Source organism: Tursiops truncatus, chromosome 6, assembly GCF_011762595.2.
Source record: "Tursiops truncatus isolate mTurTru1 chromosome 6, mTurTru1.mat.Y, whole genome shotgun sequence".
NCBI classification, from domain to species: domain Eukaryota; kingdom Metazoa; phylum Chordata; class Mammalia; order Artiodactyla; family Delphinidae; genus Tursiops; species Tursiops truncatus.
The window spans coordinates 95,654,214-95,673,527 of NC_047039.1; the positions used below are offsets into that span (position 1 = coordinate 95,654,214).

Here is a 19,314-nt window from a genome sequence, read left to right on the forward strand (position 1 = left end):
TGAGTGGTATGATTTAGGAATGATTTTTACTTTTCTGTGTTTGAATTTTTCTTTTGCAAGGAGTGTGAATCGTCCCCTCCCCCACCATAAAGCTATCTAGTAATAAGAGGGGGGAAAAGGATGATGGATTTTTAACAAATGCCCTTTCATTATGTACCCATTTGGCCATATGTTTTTCTTACTTTGATCTGCTGATGTGATGAATTATATTAATAGGTTTCCTAATATTAAACCATCCTAGAAGGAACCCATTTTGTTCATGGTGTTTCATTATTTTAATACATCCTGAGTCCATTTAACAGAGGTTTGTGACTGTACTCACTGGTGAGATTGTCCTGCAGTTTTACTTTTAGTGTGCTGTTTTTGGCATTTTTTTATGGGGGTTTTGCTAGTACAGTGGGTTGTAAATTGGAAAGCTTTCCATCATTTTCAATGATCTGGAACAGGAGGATAGATGCATTTCAGATTGCATCCCTATTGGTGGTGACTGCCGAGATTGCTGTGTTGAGAAGGATTCTGAGGCCCTGTCATGTGTAAACAATTTAGTGTTTTGGAAGAGTCTAGGAAATGAGAGTTTAAGCATGTGTGCCACATGTTTATTTGTAGTCCCTGCCAGGAATGATTTATATTGCATGGGAATTATCTATCTTTTGAAAGTTTAAAAGGACTTGTCTTTAAAACTCTCTATCTTTTTAGGCTTTGGAGATAATTATTTTCCACTGTTATAATAATTTTTTATTTAATAATTTTTAATAATAATTTGGCTTTTGTAATTTAATAATTTTTTGGCTTTTGCTCTTGTTGAAATAGTTTTGGTCATTTATATTTTCTTAGATTTTTTTTTTTTTTTTGTGGTACGTGGGCCTCTCACTGTTGTGGCCTCTCCCGTTGTGGAGCACAGGCTCCAGATGCGCAGGCTCAGTGGCCATGGCTCACGGGCCCAGCCGCTCCGTGGCATGTGGGATCTTCCCGGACCGGGGCATGAACCCGTGTCCCCTGCATTGGCAGGTGGACTGTCAACCACTGTACCACCAGGGAAGCCCTCTTAGAAATTCTTTTCATCAAGAATTTGAATTGTATTTGCATAGAACAACAGAAAAAATATATACATATATATTATATTTTAAATGCCTCTGGTTGTATTTCCTAATCTGATTTTCTTGTAGTTGTATTTTTTTCTGTTTATTTTTTGGTTGAATGCTAATATCCAGGCCAATTTATTACTTTTGTACCCCACCTCTTAAAATTTTAAAGTTATTTATCAATTCTAACTACCTAAAATTTCCAAATTATTATATATATGTTAAATAAATCTACCCTTCTGCTTTCTTTAGATTTTTTAAAAATGGAATCCTTAGCTCTTTATGTTTTTCTGTTTAGTAATAAAGGTGCTTAATCAATGAATTTTCCTCTGAGTACATTTTTGGTCACATCTCATAAACCTTACTGTGAAGTATTGTTACTGTTTTCTCCTCTAAATATTCTGTAATTTTAGTTTTGATGCTCTCTTTAGCCTACAGATTATTTCAAAATATAATTTAAATTTTTGTGTGATTCCCTTTTTAACATTAGTGTTTATTTTTATTCATTTTTAGTTTATTTTAAGCGAATGTTGCCAGTGATAGTTCTGCTTTTGGTGATTTATAGGCATTTTTGAATTCCTCTTTAAATATTAATTTGTGTAAATGTTTCATTTGCTTGCAGAAGTAGTAATTTCCTCTTTTAGAGTTTATTATTTGCTATATACATATATTTCCCAATTTTATATATCATTATCATTATTAATTACATTTTTCAGATTCCCTATAGGGCTCCAGTCATATTGCTTTTTCATTTATTATTTCAAGAATTTGAGAGTCTGTTAATGTTTTACCATACTATGTTTCTTTACTATGTCTTCCCATACTGTATTCCTTTTGCTCTTTACATTTTACTGTATATATTTTGTTGCTAGGTTATTTAACAGAAATTTACCTGCTTACTACATTTCATTACGGGTTGTACCCTTCATCTGTAAAAATAGGCCCTCCTTGACCTATTTTATGCTTTCTACTTTCAGTTATAGTTTTTCTAATTTTTATAATGTTTTCTGCTTTCACCTTTAGTTCCAGTGATTTTTATAAAGCACTTCCTACTTCATGTTGTTGGAACTTACCTGATAAAATTTTATATATTTATTTCACTTTTAACCTTTCTATGCCCTTTAAAAAATTGCTATATTTCTTTCAGATGGCATGTAGTTTTTTATATTTAAAAACCTGGAGTTTTGAGTATCTGTGTCTTTGGAACTTACCCCTGTTTATATTTATTATAATACCTAATGTGTTTTGTTTGTTTTTTTGTTTTGTTTTTTTACTTCTTTCATCTAATTATAGTTTTCTTTTTTTCTAAGTACTTGTATAACTAAGAAGAATTTTTTTTTTTTTTTTTTTGCGGTACGCGGGCCTCTCACTGCTGCGGCCTCGCCCGTTGCAGAGCACAGGCTCTGGACGCACAGGCTCAGTGGTCATGGCTCACGGGCCTAACCGCTCCACGGCACGTGGGATCTTCCTGGACCGGGGCACGAACCCGCGTCCCCTGCATCGGCTGGTGGACTCTCAACCACTGCGCCACCAGGGAAGCCCAAGAAGATATTTTTGATTCCTTCTTATGTAAATGTCATCTTGGATGAATAGAGCATTTTGGGTTAAATATTTTCTCTCTCAATACTCTATAGATGTTCTGGAGTCTTAGGTTGTTAATATGGAAGAAGGTAGTTCAGAGCCCACATGGTATTTTACTTTTGTGGTTGATTCCTGCACCCCATCGCCATCCTTCCTGAACGCCTGTCATATTCTTTTTCCCCCATGAAATCCCAGGGTTATTCCAGGCAATATCTTATGTTTGGTGTCTTGTAATTCGTTTGCTAGGTACATGGTATGTACTTTCGGTCTGTAGATTTAGCTCTTAATAATAGAGAAATTTTTGTTCCGTGTGTTCCACTGGTCTCATCTCTTTTTGGAATGGCATTTAATCATTTATATCCATATATCCCTATTATTTGTTTTCCATAATTATCTCTTCTTTTGATTATTTTAATCTCTTTTTATTTATTTCCTCTGAGTTTTATGAGTACTTCTCAAGCTTATCCTTTGCGTTACATCCTCAGTTTTTTATTCTGACAGTTCTGCTGTTTACTGCTTCTGATGCTGCTGTTAATTCTGCAGTGGCCTTATTTGGTTCCTTGTTCTCCTTAATTTCTTGAGCTTCCTTTTCATTTCACTCTGCTCTCATTTAGTTTTATTGAGAGGGCAAAGGAGAGTGTGTCTAACATTTATTTCAGTTTCCTAGAGTGAAAACTATGTTTTGTATGTCCCTTCTCTGCATCTTGAGTGGAAGGCTTATCTCCTTTTTTTTGGTTACACAATTTTGTTTCATTTGCCCTTCCCCTATTTGCGTCCTTTACTCATTCTAAATAAGGAAAGGTATGTTTTGGTCTGGTATTAAAATGATATCAGTAGCCGCTTGCTCAGATCTTGAAAGGGGAGGGCCAGATGTTAGAAGTTGATATGATGGATGAGTGATGCAGCAGCCTGAACTTGATGCGGCTGTAGGTTTTCTCAGTCTGGGTTCCATCGTTAGTTTGGTTCAGTAAAGCAACACTGTGATATACCCAGCAGGCCATGCTCAGATTCTTTCCTGATGGGCTCGGGGTTGAACTGAAAAGCTCTGCCTGGAAGAAGCTTAGCTGCCACTGGGATTTCTACGTGGAAATTCCATAAAGGGGAGGGGGGGCGGTCTCTCTAGGTCCTGTCACAGCCCCTCCATCTCACCCCCAGCTGCCTTTGGTTTTCACCTTAACAATTCTGTGTCGGAATCTCAAGGAGCATGGCTGTGAGATGATCCACTGTGATGCCTCTTGGTTCGTTCCTGTTGTCCCTAACATCTAGCACCAAGTCTTCAGTGGGCGACTTGTGTGTGAAATCCTCTTCTAACTTTTAGGACCTCCTTTTAGTTTTTAATTGTGGTAAAATACACACAAAATTGATCATCTTCACCATTTTTTTTTTTTTTGCGGTACGCGGGCCTCTCACTGTTGTGGCCTCTCCCGTTGTGGAGCACAGGCTCCGGACGCGCAGGCTCAGTGGCCATGGCTCACGGGCCCAGCCGCTCCACGGCATGTGGGATCTTCCCAGACCGGGGCACGAACCCGTGTCCCCTGCACTGGCAGGCGGACTCTCAACCACTGCACCACCAGGGAAGCCCATCTTCACCATTTTTATGTGTACAGTTTAGTAGTGTTAAGTACATTCATGCTGCTGTGCTGTCCATCTCCAGAACTTTCTCATCTTGCAAAACTGAAACTCTATTCATTAAACAACTCCCCATGACCCACTTCCCCTGGCCCCTGGCGACCCCCATTCTATGTCTGTCTATGAATTTGACTAAGTATCTCATATGAAAGGAATCATACAGTATTTGTCGTTTTGTGACTGGCTTATTTTACTTAGCATAATGTTCTCCAAGTTCATTCACATAGTAGCATGTGTCAGAATTTCCTTCCTTTTTAAGGCTGAATAATCTCCCATTGTGTGTATATACCACATTTTATCTGTTTATCTGTCAGTGGACACTTGGGTCGCTTCCACATTTTGGCTATCATGAATAATGCTTCAGTGAACATGAGTATACTATTATCTCTTCGAGATTCTGCTTTCAGTTCTTTTGGGTATATACCCAGAAGTGGTATTGCTGGATCATATAGTAATTCCATGTTTAACTTTTTGAGAAAACTAGCATACTGTTTTCCTCCTATTTAAAAAAATGATTATGGAAAGTTTCAAAAGTATGCAGAGTAAACAAGGTTGTATAATGACCCTTCATGTTCCATTGTCCAGCTTCAACAGTCATCAGTATGTTGCTAGTCTTTCATCACCTATACCTCCACCTGCTCTCCCCGGTCGATGATGGTGGTGGTTATTAAATTATTAGAGCTGTTTCAAGAAGAACTTGCATAAGTAAAATGGACAGTTGTAGCTGAAGGTTTTGATAAATGGATATACCTGTGTAACTCATATCCCTACTGCACTATGGAACCTTTCTGCCTCTTGGAAGCTCTCCTTGTGTCCTTTGTCAGTTGCCACCTCCTCTCCCAGAGGCAACCGCTGTTCTGATTGTCTTCATGTTAGACTAGTTCACCTGGTCTAGATGTAAAATTTATATAAATAGCACCTCCTGTTTTTATATTCCTGTGGTCGGTCTGTGGGGTGTTGGTGGTCCCTGTGTCCCCTGCCTTACAGGACTCTGCTCTTTCATCTTTTTGCAGGTTTGGGGTTCAGTGTCAGGTTAGGTAACCACTGCCTTTGGTTTTTGTTTTTATTCTGTCCTGCTAGTGTTACAACTTAGGAACCCAATGAAAAAGCCCCAGCTACTGTTATAACTTAGGAACCCAATGAAAAAGCCCAGCCATTTCCCCAACATTTAAAACTCACTGTATTTAACTCCCCTTTTTGTTATAAAAGCAGTTATTCATATATTAAAAACTTGAAATATAGAGAATTAAAGGCAAATAAATCCATGATTGTTTTATCACTTTGTAATCATGATTAGCGGTTCTCTTCATTAAGTTTGTCTTTTTTCTAGATGTACTTTTTTTCTGTTGTGTAATATAACTGTCATCATAGTGCATACAATTTTATATCCTGCTTTTTTCACTTAACACTGAAACGTCAGTGTTTTTCTAGCTGGCTCCATGAACGTAACAGTGGTCCTTTTTTATTGGCTCCGTACTTGCTGTAGTAGGGGCTGTCATTTGAGCACTTACACTGTGTCTTGCACTGTACTAAGTCTTATTAACTCATTGGATCCTCACAACATACCTGTGAGGTATGTACTGTTCCTCCCATTTTACAGGTGGAGAAATTGAGGCCAAGTGAAATTAGTCACACATTTGGTGAGCAGGGAGGCCAGGAGCCAAACCCAGGCATTCTGGCTCCTATCCCCAACACTTAGGCACTGTAATTAACTTCATCGTTCCTTTGAGTGGGCTGCACAGGGGTCCTTTCCTCCATCTTACAGATGAGTAAACTGAGGCACAGAAGGGAAAAGTGACTTACCTGAGGTGAGGCAGCAAGGAAGTGACGGAGCTGAGGCTGGAACAGCACCGTCCTTTCTCGCTGTTTCTAGAGGTCCTTTGTTCTGCTTGGGGGGGGGTCCTGCCTTGTGTCCAGTTCTGCCACAGGGGAGATCACCCCCTTTATTCCAAGCTTCTGCTTTTCCTTTTATTCTCATTCTCTTTCATCCTTCCAGCAGCCCCCAAGTCTTCTTGCCTCTCTGGACCTCAGTTTCTTTATCTTTAAAATGGGCACCTCCTTTCTCCCACTCCCCTCTGGGCTGCTGTCGCTTCAGCCCTACTCTCCTGGGCTTAGCCAGCCCAGCGCTTTTCCAGACAGTTGCAGGGAACTGTACTTGCGGCTGAGCTAGCATCTGCTTTCCCATCTGGTCCCAACTTTTTCCTTAATTACCCACTGAATTGGCTCTAACAGAACGCTGACAACTTGAATGAGATATTAGCTGATACATCAGCACCCGTGCCAGGGCCTCATGGGCTTTTCCGGGACGTGAGGAAACCAGGCCCAGCAAAGCCCCTTGTTCCCTGGCTGGAGTCCCCATCCCAGCTGAGAGGCAGGCCCAGCCAAGGTGCAGGGTCCTCACAGGGTCTTCTTGCTCATAAACGCCGCCTTGTAGTGGCTGAACCCCAGGCTTTCTTGTTGTCTTTGGGGCTGGGTCACAAGCCTGGAAGCAGGTTTTGTCCTCTCTCTTGTCGCTCCCTTGGTGCCTAACCCTTCATGTCTTTTGTTCCAAGTTACTGTTTTTCCAACCATTTTTGTTTTGTTTCTATCTAGTCTGGAAGCAGCGGGACTAAGTGTGCCACAGAGGGAGGGACATTGGCTTGGGTTTTCTTGGCCTCCAGGTGCCTCCTAGCATGCCTTTTGGGGTCTGTTTTTTGCATTCGGATAAGAGGTCTTATAATATAAGAGGTGTAATATAGGCTCTAATTCTAACTTCCTGTGGTACTGAGAAGGAAAGGCAGAGCTTCCATTTCCTCATTGTAAGCAGGGTAGGTAGAGTCAGCTGCCTAGGTGGGGGTGAAGAGCACAGATTCCAGGGCTGGCCAGCCAGCCTGGATTCAAGTCTTGCCAGTTACTTCCTCCCTGTGTGACCTTGGGCAAGTTGCTGCACCTCTCTGGGTCTCAGTTTCCTCTTTATAAACTGGAGATCAGAAAACCCCATGAAAGTTAATTGTGAAAATTAAATGAGTTAATACATATAAAGCACGGGCACACAACGAGCATTCAAATGTTACCTGTTTTTATGCCCTCCTTTTTTTTTTTTTTTTGCGGTACGCGGGCCTCTCACTGTTGTGGCCTCTCCCGTTGCGGAGCACAGGCTCCGGACGCGCAGACTCAGCGGCCATGGCTCACGGGCGCAGCCGCTCCGCGGCACGTGGGATCTTCCCGGACCGGGGCACGAACCCGCGTCCCCTGCATCGGCAGGCGGACTCTCAACCACTGCGCCACCAGGGAAGCCCTGCCCTCCTTTTTAAGCTCATGAGCAGCAGGTGAAGTTAATTATATACTCAGTTTAGGGTGCATGATCATTTTCGGCTCATTACAGCCCTTTCTTGCTTTGTTTGTTATTTCTTTTTATCCTTATTTCCCCCTTCTGCTTCTCCCCTATCTCTAAGCCATTCACTTTGTGTATTTAACATGCTTTTTTGGGGGGTTTATATAGATTCTTACAAAACGTGTGCTGTTGTTTCGTGCGCATGTTTCAAAAGTTGACATCAATGCCTTAGTATCTGGATCTCATTCTGTCTCTCACTTTTGTCCCTCAGCTCTGAGTGTTTGAAAACAGTCACGTTACTTCTAGCCGGTGGGTGCAGCTGCCACATTTTACCCATCCACCTCTCACTGATGGACAACCAGGTTGCCTTAACTCCCCCCGACCCCAGATAAAGCTGCAGCCAGCCTCCTTATGCATGCTCCCACGTGGATCTCCGTAAGACCTTTGTTATGATGTGTACCCAGGAGTGGAATTTAGTATAGAATGAAATGGAGAGCATTTGAAGGAAGCAAAAGGAGTGGATGTTTCCATGCCCTGAATTGAGTAAATCAGAACAGCAGTTGGCCAGTTAAGAAGTTGACTGTCTATTGGGCTTGCTCTATATCCCAGCTAAGGACTTCTGTTTTTAAAATTTTTAACGGAAATCGTATGAATATGTGTTCTTTGAAAACAATTTAGATGACACAGAAATAAGTAGAAGAAAGACTAAAAATGTAAAGGGCCCCTTCACATTGCTCCCCAACCTCCTAAGCCCCATTTCTAGGAGTTAAGCACGGTGACAGTGGAATAGCTTATGTTAGGTCTTCCATATTTACAGGCACAAATGTGAACCTTACATAATGTTTTACAGTTTAACTTTTCTCGCTTAATAGGATGTCGTAAGGCCATTCCGTGTTGGCCCCAGCAGATCTGCTTCAGTTTTTATCAGTGCTCCGTATTTCATTTTAAGATTCTGCCATAGTTTATGTAACTAGTCCCCTTCTGATGGGCATTTTGGGTATAGCCAGTTTTCTGGCTGTATAATGACAGAACCAGCGCTTCTTTTGGCGTTAGTCTGCTGGTGATGAATTCCTTTAGCTTTTGTACATCTTTATTTTTGAAAGCTACTTTTGCTAGGTATTGAATTCCAGTTGACAGACTTTTCTTTTCTTTTCTTTTTTCAGTACCTTAAAGATGTTGTTCTACTGCCTTCTGTTTTAATCGTTTCTGATGAGAGGTTGGCTGTAATTCTTATCTTCATTCCTCTGTATGTTATATCTTTAAAATTTTCTGACTACTTTTTAGAAGTTCTCTTTATCTTTGGTTTTAGGCACTTCGATTGTGATATACCTGAGCGTAGTTTCCTTTGTGTTTCTTCTTCTGAATTTCTGAGTTCTGTAGGTTTATAGTAGTCTGTATCAAATTGGAAACTTCGGGCCATTATTTCTAAAGATATTTTTTCTCTCCTCACTCCTGCCTCTCACTTTTTTAGGGACTTCAATTGCATATGTATTAGGCCTTTCGAAGTCCCACAGCATGTGGATGCCCTGTTTATTTCTGCCTATCTTTTTTCTCTCTGTGTTTTATTAGTATTAGTTTCTATGGTTGTGTCTTCAAGTTTGTCAGGCTTTTTCTTCTTTAGTATCTAATCTGTTCTTCATGCCAGGCGCTGTATTCTTCGTCTCTAGAAGTTTGATTTGCTTCTTTTAAAATATTGCCCTTGTCTCTCTAACATGCTCATGTTTTTCCCTACCTTCTTGAATTTATGGAGTACGTTTATGATAGCCACCTTAATGTCCTTAAAGTCTGTATCTCTGTTATTTCTGGGTCTCTTCCTATGAATTGATTTTTCTGCTTCTTTCATGCCTAGTAATTTTTGATTGACAGATATTATGACTTTTACATTGTTAAGTGCTGGATGTGTTAGCATTCCTTTAAATATTTTGTACTTTATTCTGTTATTGTTTCTGTATTAGTTTACTATTGCTGCTGTAACAAATTATCACAATTTTAGTGGCTGAAAGCCACAGAGACTTATTATCTTATAGTTCTAGGGATCAGAAGTCCAAGATGGCTTTCACTGGGCTAAAATCAAGGTGTTGGCAGGGCTGTGTTCCTTCTGGAAGCTCTAAGAGTGAAACTGTTTCCTTTTCCATCTTCTAGAGGCTACCTGCATTTCTTGGCCTGTGGCTCCATTTCTCCATCTTCAAAGCCGGAAATGTTGGACAGAGTCCTTCTTATGCTGCCATCTCTTCTGCTTCCCTTTTCTGTTTAGAAGGACTCTTCATTGGGCCCACACAGATAATCCATCCAGGATTATCCATCTAGAATCCATCCAGGATAATCTCTCCATCTCATGTTCATCTGATTAGCAAGCTCAATTTCCTTTGCATGTATCCTCAGAAATTCACAGGTTCTGGGGGTTAGGATGTGGACATCTTTGGGAGGCCACTATTCTGCCTACCACAGCAGTTAAATTGTTGTGTGGGACCAGAGCTGTCTCTAGAGCAGAGTTTGGCAGACTGTATAGTCCATGGGGCAAATCTGGCCTGTTTTTGTAAATAAAATTTCATTGGAACACAACTGTGCTCATTGGTTTATGTATTGTCTGTGGTTGCTTTCATTCTGCGATGACCCACAAAGCCTGAAATATTGACTTTCTGGACCTTCATAGAAAAGGTGTTCTGATTCCTGGTCTAGTGCTAATTTTTCCCCACTATTGAGGCCATACCTTTCTGAGTACCCTCCCTGATGCCTTTGTGTACTAGGAGATTTGCCCACTTTGGCTGGTGGGAATATGAACTATTCTCAGCCCTGTGTGAGCTCTGAGAATTGTTCTGCTAGGTTCTCTCTGGTTCTTGTTCCAGGCTTAGACAGTTTCCTTATATGCACGTGCTGATCAGCACTAAAACAGCTGGAGAATTGGAGCTCATTGGGCAGCTCTATCTGCTCTGACTCTCTACCCTCTCTAGCTTCCTTGGCCCTCCCCCATTTTAAACTGTCTGCTCAACTTGGTGGCGGGCGGGGGCGGGGGGGAACTCTTGAACTCTGCTTGCGCTCTTCCTCCCTGCACTGCAGCTTAGAAATTCTCCAGGCAGTTAGCTGGGACAACTGTAGGACCAGCATGTTTGCTTTTCCTCTCTTACCGGTTGCTGCTCTGTAAGCCTGTTGCCCAGTGTCTAGAAATAATTGTTTCAAGTGTTTTGTCCGGTTTCTTAGTTGTTTAAGGTGGGTAGTAAATCTGGTCCCTCTTACTCCTCATGACTAGAAGCCACCAGCGCTTCTCATGTCAATGTTATTTTGTATTTATGAGGGTACTCCTGGAAGAGGCATCGGGGGCTCAGAGACTGTGCATTTTAACAATATTACCAAATTAGCCCTTGTAAAGGCTGTGCCACTTTATACTTTGAGAGTCTCATTCTAATAGCAGAGGTTGTGGGGACAGATGATGATATGAAACTGCTTTGAGCTCTGTAAAGTGCTGGGAACATGCCAGGGTTTACAGTTCTTAAGAAAGGGCTTCTCCATGTGGTGCATATATACAATGGAATATTACTCAGCCATAAAAAGAAACAAAATTGAGTTATTTGTAGCGAGGTAGATGGACCTAGAGTCTGTCATACAGAGTGAAGTAAGTCAGAAAGAGAAAAACAAATACCGTATGATAACACATATATGTGGAATCTAAAAAAAAAAAAAAAAAATCTGAAGAACCTAGGGGCAGGACAAGAATAAAGACGCAGACGTAGAGAATGGACTTGAGGACACGGGGAGGGGGAAGGGTAAGCTGGGACGCAGTGAGAGAGTAGCATTGACATACATACACTACCAAATGTAGAATAGATAGCTAGTGGGAAGCAGCTGCATCACACAGGGAGATCAGCTCGGTGATTTGTGACCACCTAGAGGGGTGGGATACGGAAGGTGGGAGGGAGACGCAAGAGGGAGGGGATATGGGGATATGTGTGTACATATAGCTGATTCACTTGGTTATACAGCAGAAACTAACACACCATTGTAAAGCAATTATACTCCAATAAAGATGTTTTAAAAAATAAATAAATAATACTTTCACTGCAATAATTAAAGTGGTGTCCAAGGAGTATATAAATGTAGAAAGGATAGAAAAATGAAAGAAAAAATAGGTAGTTGCATATCTCAGTGGATTTTTTTCTGCCTCTCTTTTCCGTGTAATAAGCACTACTTCTATCTGGAACTAATGGTGATAGTAATAACCAAAATTTATTGAGCATTTATTATATATCACATACTGTTGTATGTGCTTTGTGTGTATTAACTCATTTGAACTTCACAATGACCTCATAATTATATCAGGACCGTCGATATTGAGAGCGCCAAAACATTAAAACAACTTGTTTTTCATCTCAAAAAAATAAATAAATTAAAAAAATAAATAAAGGGCTTCTCTTAGCTGTTTCTCTTTCGACTTGAGTCCCTGGTGGCCATTTTGCTCTGCCGTGCTGTCCTTCAGCTGGGCATTGTAGGACTAATATAATTTCCTTAACAAATGGGGATGCCTTGGGGGATCTTCTTTTAGGCTGCTACTTTCTTTCCTGACATCTGTTGAGCACCTGCAAATGCTAAATAATGTCCCAATTGCTTCATGTAGTCATTGTGATATAATTTAAATCTCCACCACAACCTTGGGAGCTTGGGATGAAATGGAAACTGCGAGAGGTGTCATGACTTGTCCAAGGTCACACAGCTAATTTCCAGGAAAGTGAGGATTCTTTCTACCTTTAAACCTAATCTGCCGGCTCATACAACAGACTATCCATTTTAGTCAAGACCCTTTAGGCTGCAAGTGATAGAAATTCATCTAAAACTTGCTTATGCGAAAAGCGACATTTGTTGACGTACCTACGGAGGTACGTCAGGGCTGGACTCAGGTAGCTTAGGTGAGGTGAAGTCCAGGGCTGGACTCGGGTAACTTAGGTGGGGTTATCAGAAATGTGTTGCTTTCCATTCAGCTCTTGTTTCCTTTTGTTGACTTATTCTTTATGCAGGCCTTCCCCAAGTGGTGGCAGAAATGGCTGTAGTGTCTCCAGGCTTATTTCTCACCCCAGTGGAGTAGTCCCGCTGGAAAGAGAGAACCTGTTTCCCAAGGGTTTCAACCAAAGTCCCAAGAAAGGCTCCTATTGGCCCAGCTTGGGTCACAGGCTTATCCGTGAGCCAATCACAGTGCAGGAGGGTGTGCTGTTCTGATTGGATGGACGTGGGTCATTTGGTCCTCTTGGAGTTGGGGACTGGGATTGTGGGTTCCTGAAAGGACAAGATGGTTCTTTATTGGAAGAAAGAATGCCAAATAGGCAGAAACAAAAGTGTGAACCGCATCCCTCTGGCCCTTGAAGCTCCGTCATCCATGGTGCTCCCTTGGTCTCCTTGCCACCTGCTGAGCAACATCTCTTGTCTGGCCTTGGTTTGACAATAGCGTTCCCCCCTCCCAGGTTCTAACCGTCAGTTGTTCTCTCTCACCACCTGGGACAAGTGAGGCTTCCTGGCTATCACTCTCTCTTGGCGGAGTCAACTCTTGCCCAGGCATTGAACAGATGCGGGGAGGTGTCAGGCCTCGACTTTTCAGTGCTGGAGCCCCTGTTCTTCAGCCCCAGGGTGGGGGTGAGGTGCTCCTGGGGAAGGTAAAGCTGGGAGAGCAGAGGAATTGTGTGTGTGTGTGGGGGGGAGGTTGCATGTCGAGAGAGCCTTACCCCGTAATTGGCACCAGGAAACAAGGGCCCAACAGGCTGGGGACTCCCCCAAACTCTCTCTTTCATCATTAGTAAATGAGCACTTTTCCAAGGATGGTCTGAGACCTCCTTTGCCAAAGCAGCTGGCGAATTCAGCTTCCCCCTGCTGTTTCTGAATCTCGGGGGGCAGGGGCGGTGAACAATCAGAGATTTTAACAAACTCCCCACCCGGGCAGTGCCGTCACACACTGCGGGTTGAGGTCCTCTGGTAGATGACTGTCTTTGAATTGGCTGAGTTTCCCCTGCCTTAGGTTTTTCTTGGATTCTCCTTTCTCCTGATGGAACTATTCACCTCGTTTATCCAATTTGAGGGATTGCCCTTGTTCAGATCTGAACTGCTCCTTTCAGAGTAAGGAGGTATCACTGTTGGGGCTTGGGAGTGAGTCTGAAGTGAGGAATCCATTTTAGAAGAGATCAGCATTATTGTTTTCCATCTAGTACCTTCTGAGTCTCAAGACATCCATTGGAAATGACATGAAAAGAGCGGATAGCGCACAGTGAGTCTACATTCTTAGTAAGAAACGCTGACGCCTAAAGCCAGTGGCACATCAGGATTGGTCCCAAGACCTGGGAGGCACAGACGTGCTGGAGCCTTTGGCTTGGGAAAGCTGAGTGATTAACATGACACCACATTTCATTGGTTCATAAGTTAAGACCCTAACACTTGGTTGAGTAAAATATTACATTGACTTACTTCAAGCTTTCAAAAATCTCTTTAGCCAAAGAACCCTTTCACAAAGGAAGTCTTGCAGAGGAGCTCGATCTATTAAATAGGTAAAAGCAATTTTTTTTAATTGGGGAGGGAGGGCCATGTTATGACTTTCGTGGGCCCCAGATACTCTTGCCTTTGTGGGCTCCTTCCTTCATAAAAATATTAAAAATTACATTTTATGACTGCATTGCTATAAAGATGAGTGTATTAATATTATCTGGTAAATATTTTCTCTGACCTAAAAATTCCGTTTCTTTATTTTGATTTTAAAGAAATTAAAGCACTTTTGTGGGCCCAAGCACTGTGACTCCTTTGCCTGGTGGGGAAGTCGGCCCTGACGAGACAGGTCCTGGCCTGACCACCTCCTGGTTGGCCCCTGAAGCAGGCTGGAGGAGAGGAACCCAGTTGGAGGACCATGGCACAGACTCATCACTTGTACCGGTAGACACCGGTCTACCTCACTGTGGAAGAACCATAACATATCACAATAAGGATGGAATGTCAAAGTCATTCTCCTCCTTCCCCCCCAAAAAACCCAGGTCTTGTCCTTCAGTCTCTAAAGCATCATTCCTACGAAGAGATCATCTCCCCAGCCTCTGCTTGAACCCCTGTAGGGACAGGGAGCTCATTACTGTGTTTGGGTTCTTTCTGGTCCAATTCCATAAGACTTCACGGTACCCAGCAAGCCCCTGGGTTGATCACCATTTATCCCCTAAGCCAGTGGATCCTGTAGTGCCCACGCCGTTGCTGAGGTGGGGTAGGAGTCTGGGGTTTGAGGTGCAGCTTTTGCCCCTCCACTGCTGTGTGAGCCGAGCAAGGACACTCTCCCTCATTGAGCCTGAGATGCCTCATTTGGACGTGATGGTCCTTGCACGTATCGCTATCGTGTGATGCTAGAGGGAGACTAAGGCTCGTCCTGGGCAGGGATTGCTTGCAGCCCAGGTTCTTCTGGGATGTAGAGAGCTTGTTGGCTCTTGCTTGGAGTTCAAGGGCCAGAGACTCTGTATGTCCCTGTCCCCCTGGTTCCAGGAGGGGCACTGTTAAACCACAGGAGAAAATCTGCGGAGGAAGGGAAGGGTCGGGTGGTTCAGGATGACCACTCCACTCCTGGTCCCCTAGTCGGCTGCTGATTGAGGTTTTTCTCCTGAGGTTTCAGAACATTTGGCCACCCCACAGTGCCTCATGGTGCTGTGTGCTTGCCCGCTCTGGTTGGGGGAGAGGAGAATGAGGACGGTGACGTGCTTTCCTCCCTGGGGCTTCCTGGCCCCAAAGCCTGGGCTTGCTCAGAAATGAGCAGCAGTTCAGCACAGTGGGAAGGTTCCTTTTCTACCCCTCCTCATCCAGCCTCTCCTAGTCGGTGGTGCTTGGAAGAGGGATGCACCCCTTTCCCCGCCCCTGGTACTTACGGCCCAGCCTATCCTTATGACCCTCCATGCTGCCCCTTGTCCCTGCCACATTAGACGGCTCTCCTGGACACACCCATGGTTTCTCACCTCCGCGCCAGGTGTACGCTGTCGCTGCTGCCAGGGCAGTTGGTGCGATGGCTTCCCAGACCACAGAGAGAGAGTTGGTGCGAGGTGAGTCCCCGTCCTGGCCTCTAAGTGGGGGAGCATGCTGCCCGGCCAGCTTCTAATCCACGCCTGGTATTTGCTCACCTGGCTCCTGCTCTGCACTTTGTAATTATTGATTCCTGCCGCGTCCACTTACCGTGAGCCAGCTGGGAGGACTTGCCGTCGAGCTTGGAAGTTCCTGGAAACAGTGACTTATTACTCGCCTAATGAGCGTGTCTCTGCCAGCCAGGTGTGTCCAGGAGAAAGCATGAGTGCGTGAGGTGCTGGGCAGGACATCTTCGTGGACACTGGATGAATTTTCCTTTCTCTCGAGTCCGGATCTTCAGGGCTGTTTCCTCTCTCGCCATTACGTTTTTACTTAAATAACTCATCCGATTATGCGTCAAGGGAAAAGTCAGTTTCATAGGGCTGTTCATCTGAAATCACTTTTCTCCATCCATCCGTCCGTCCGTCCGTCCCTCCCTCGCTCCCTCCCTCCCTCCTGTCCCAGCCACCAGGGAGCTCACGGTCCAGTGGGAGAGATAGGAAGCCCGATGCTGAGTGAATTCCAAATTAGTGCAGAACTTCCTGCTTTCTAAGCAGCATCTTCTCCCAGAATCTTTCGGTTTTGTTTAAAACAAAGTTTGTTTTACTTCATTATAAAAAGTAGCAAATGTTCTTAGTTGAAAAAATTGGAAAACACAGAAAAGTTTGAGGAAGAAAGAAAATCACCTCTAGGTCCCTACCGGATGCTTACACCTTTGACGTTTTGACCTTCTGTTTTTTTGTTTTCTTTTTTAACCAATGGGTGCAATAGATACAATTTCTCTCCTGCTTAGAAGGAAAAAGCTCAGCTTATAAGATTAGCCTTTCCCAGTTTTATTGTAAACCCTGCGGTTTTGGCTGTAGGGTGTTCCATGAAGTGGCTGTATCCTAGTTTACCCAGCAGTGCCCTGTTTGGGGGATATTTTGCTATTTCCGGTCTTCCCCTATTGTAAATAATGCTGTGAAGAATATCTTATAAGTGAATTGGTTTTCGTGTTTTGGATTGTTTCCCAGACTTTGTCATCTAGAAGGAGTCTTAGTGATTGCCCAGACCGCTTCTCCATCTTTAGTGTGTGTGAGCATCACCAGGGGGGCTTGTTCAAATGCAGCTCCCTGGGCCTCACCCCCGGAGGTTCTGATTCAGTGGGTGAGGGTGGTGCCCGAGAGTCTTGCGTCCTAACAAGCTTCCAGGTGGTGCTGATGGTGCTTGGATGTGGACCACACTCCAAGTAGCATCAACCAGCCTCCCCTGGGTGGTGAGGGAAGTTGAGGCCTACGAGTTGGGAAGAGTGGGTGATGGGTGACCATTGCCTGGGCCCGGCCAGTCGGTGGTTTCCACGCTGGGTCACGGATCCCCATGCTTTGCTGCCCCTGCTGCCTGGGGAACCTGCAGGAGAACGCGGCATTCATCCACGTGAGGGGATCTCCTCCATCGAAGTGTTTCAGCCACTCAGGGCAGGCAGATGCTGGGTGCAGATGTGAGCTTAGTGTTGGGATACAGGTGGGACCAGGGTAAGAACTAGTTTAGGAAAGAAACCGGCGGAGACTGTGGTGATACATTTTAAACGAGAGTGAGTGACAGCCCCTCTAGGATGCGAGGGGTTAAACAGGCGGCTGGTACAGCCTCCCCGGAGCCAAAGGGGGAACTCAGGAGTAAGTCATGACTGCCTAATTAATTCAATTAAACTACTTCATAAGCTCCACTGGTGTCAGTAAATTATTAAAGTCGATTAAAAAATCAGTGGAACGTGATGAGGGTTTGGGGATGCTGTAGCTTCCTCCCTGCTGTGGGTGCGGACGCCCTGTCTGGTACCCCCGCCAACCTACTGTGTGTGCTGAGGCCGGTCCCACCCCCCTGAGCTTTGGTTTCCCTATCTGCACAGTTGAGTGATGGACTGGCTCTCGAACACCCTGTCGGCACCAGAGTTATGAGGATTTTCCAGTCCCTTTGGTCAGAGGCAGCTGTTGCTACAGATGCGCTGCCCCGTCTCTGCCCTTCCTTCTCATCAGGCTCATCTGGGCAGTTTCTAGGGGAGGCTGTGGGGACAGTGACCCAAAGGGGAGGTGCAGGCTCTGGAGAGAGAGTGAGAGAGTGGACTTCACCTAACCCCTAACCCTTGTGCCGGTCAGGGGCTGCTCGCAGGTTCTCATTCAGCACCCCCTCCGCAGGCTCTTACAGGTGAGGAAATGGAGGCTCACAGGACTCCGAGCGACCTACCCACGAGTACCTGGTGGAGTTGAGATTTGAATTCAGGGCTGCCGTGCCTCAAAGTCCCCGTGGCTGACTGCTTTCCTCTGCAGACGAATTTAAAATACAGCTGCATCCCCTGGCCAAACCCTACAACGTGCAACATTGCATTCACGGGAAAGAAAACACCGAAATGTTCTTTTTCTCTAGTTAGTATCCAGATGTGAGGAACCGAGGAGAGGGAGTGACATCCCCGTCCCTAGAGGTATGTAAGTCATGGTTGGCTGACGGCTCAGATAGACCTCTTAGAAACAAGATCCTGCAGCTCTGGTCCTACCTGTTGGTTGATACTTTTTCGGCAGTTTGTGCTATGAGCAGGCTGGGAATTCAGCAAGAATTGCTCCCTGGTGCATGGGCTCTGGGGTTACTGTCTTGTCTTCTGTCAGATCAGATCTTGTTCAGCCAAACCAGTAGGCTAGGCAGTGCTGGTCTTGAGGGTGGCTGTGGTCCTGGGTTCGAGGGAAGCCTCTGTCTTAAATTAACCTTGTGGATCTTTGGCAAGTCCCTTCCTCTCCGAATCCTAGAAGTTTAGGTTTGTTCCCCTAACATCTCTGAAAGGCGACTCAGGCAGTATGCTGCATGGGTGGCCCATAGGGAGAGGAGGAATAAGGAGGAGGATGAGTTCAGGGCCAGATACACTTGCGAATGGAGCATATGCAATCTTAGAGATACAAAGCAACCATTGGACCTTTAAAGTCTCTGAAAAGTCCTGCAGTAAAGAAAGGAGATTAATTTTGTTTACCCAGCCTCCCTCAACCAGGCCACTCTTTCCCTCTCCAAGCACACCTTTTGTTTAATGACCTGAATAGACATGAAGACTTAAATACTACCCTAGAGAGAGTGGCTTTTTTTTTTTTTTTTTTTGTGGTACGCGGGCCTCTCACTGTTGTGGCCTCTCCCATTGTGGAGCACAGGCTCCGGACGCGCAGGCTCAGCGGCCATGGCTCACGGGCCCAGCCGCTCCGCGGCACGTGGGATCTTCCCAGACCGGGGCACGAACCCGCGTCCCCTGCATCGGCAGGCGGACTGTCAACCACTGCGCCACCAGGGAAGCCCGAGAGTGGCTTTTTGAGGTGGTTCTTTTTGTCATGAGAACATCCTTTCTGAAAATTGGATAAACCAGCCTTTAGCAAGGTGGTGACTAACTCCCTTAAGTTGGGTTTTCTTAAACTGAAGTCCATGTTTATTCTAGGATCCCAGAGTCCTGCCAGGTTCCAGGAGCTTCTCTTATTTCCTAGAGCCCTCGAGTAGCCAGGCCGTCAAGATCTGGAATATACTCTATTCAGGGTTCCCTTTGTGAGCATTAGCTATAGAATTTGGTGTTTCGGGGAAACCCTCCTTCCCACTTCACACCACAAGGCAGAGGAACCCATTGGTGGGGCTTGGAAGTTGCCTATATGTGTACCACGA

General features: G+C 44.4%; 1 protein-coding gene across 5 annotated transcripts in view; it reads left to right on the forward strand.

The window, feature by feature from the left end:
- The window catches only part of ZNF618 (zinc finger protein 618), a 184,918-nt gene that overhangs the window by 21,447 nt on the left and 144,157 nt on the right, over positions 1–19,314 (forward strand). The window contains exon 1 of one of the 5 annotated variants that reach the window (XM_073806454.1): positions 11,590–18,109. The exons of the other annotated variants lie outside the window; for them this stretch is intronic. The gene's annotated coding sequence lies outside the window, so the exon portion shown is untranslated. Of the gene's footprint in view, positions 1–11,589; positions 18,110–19,314 lie in introns of those variants that run through there. 5 annotated transcript variants of the gene reach the window in all.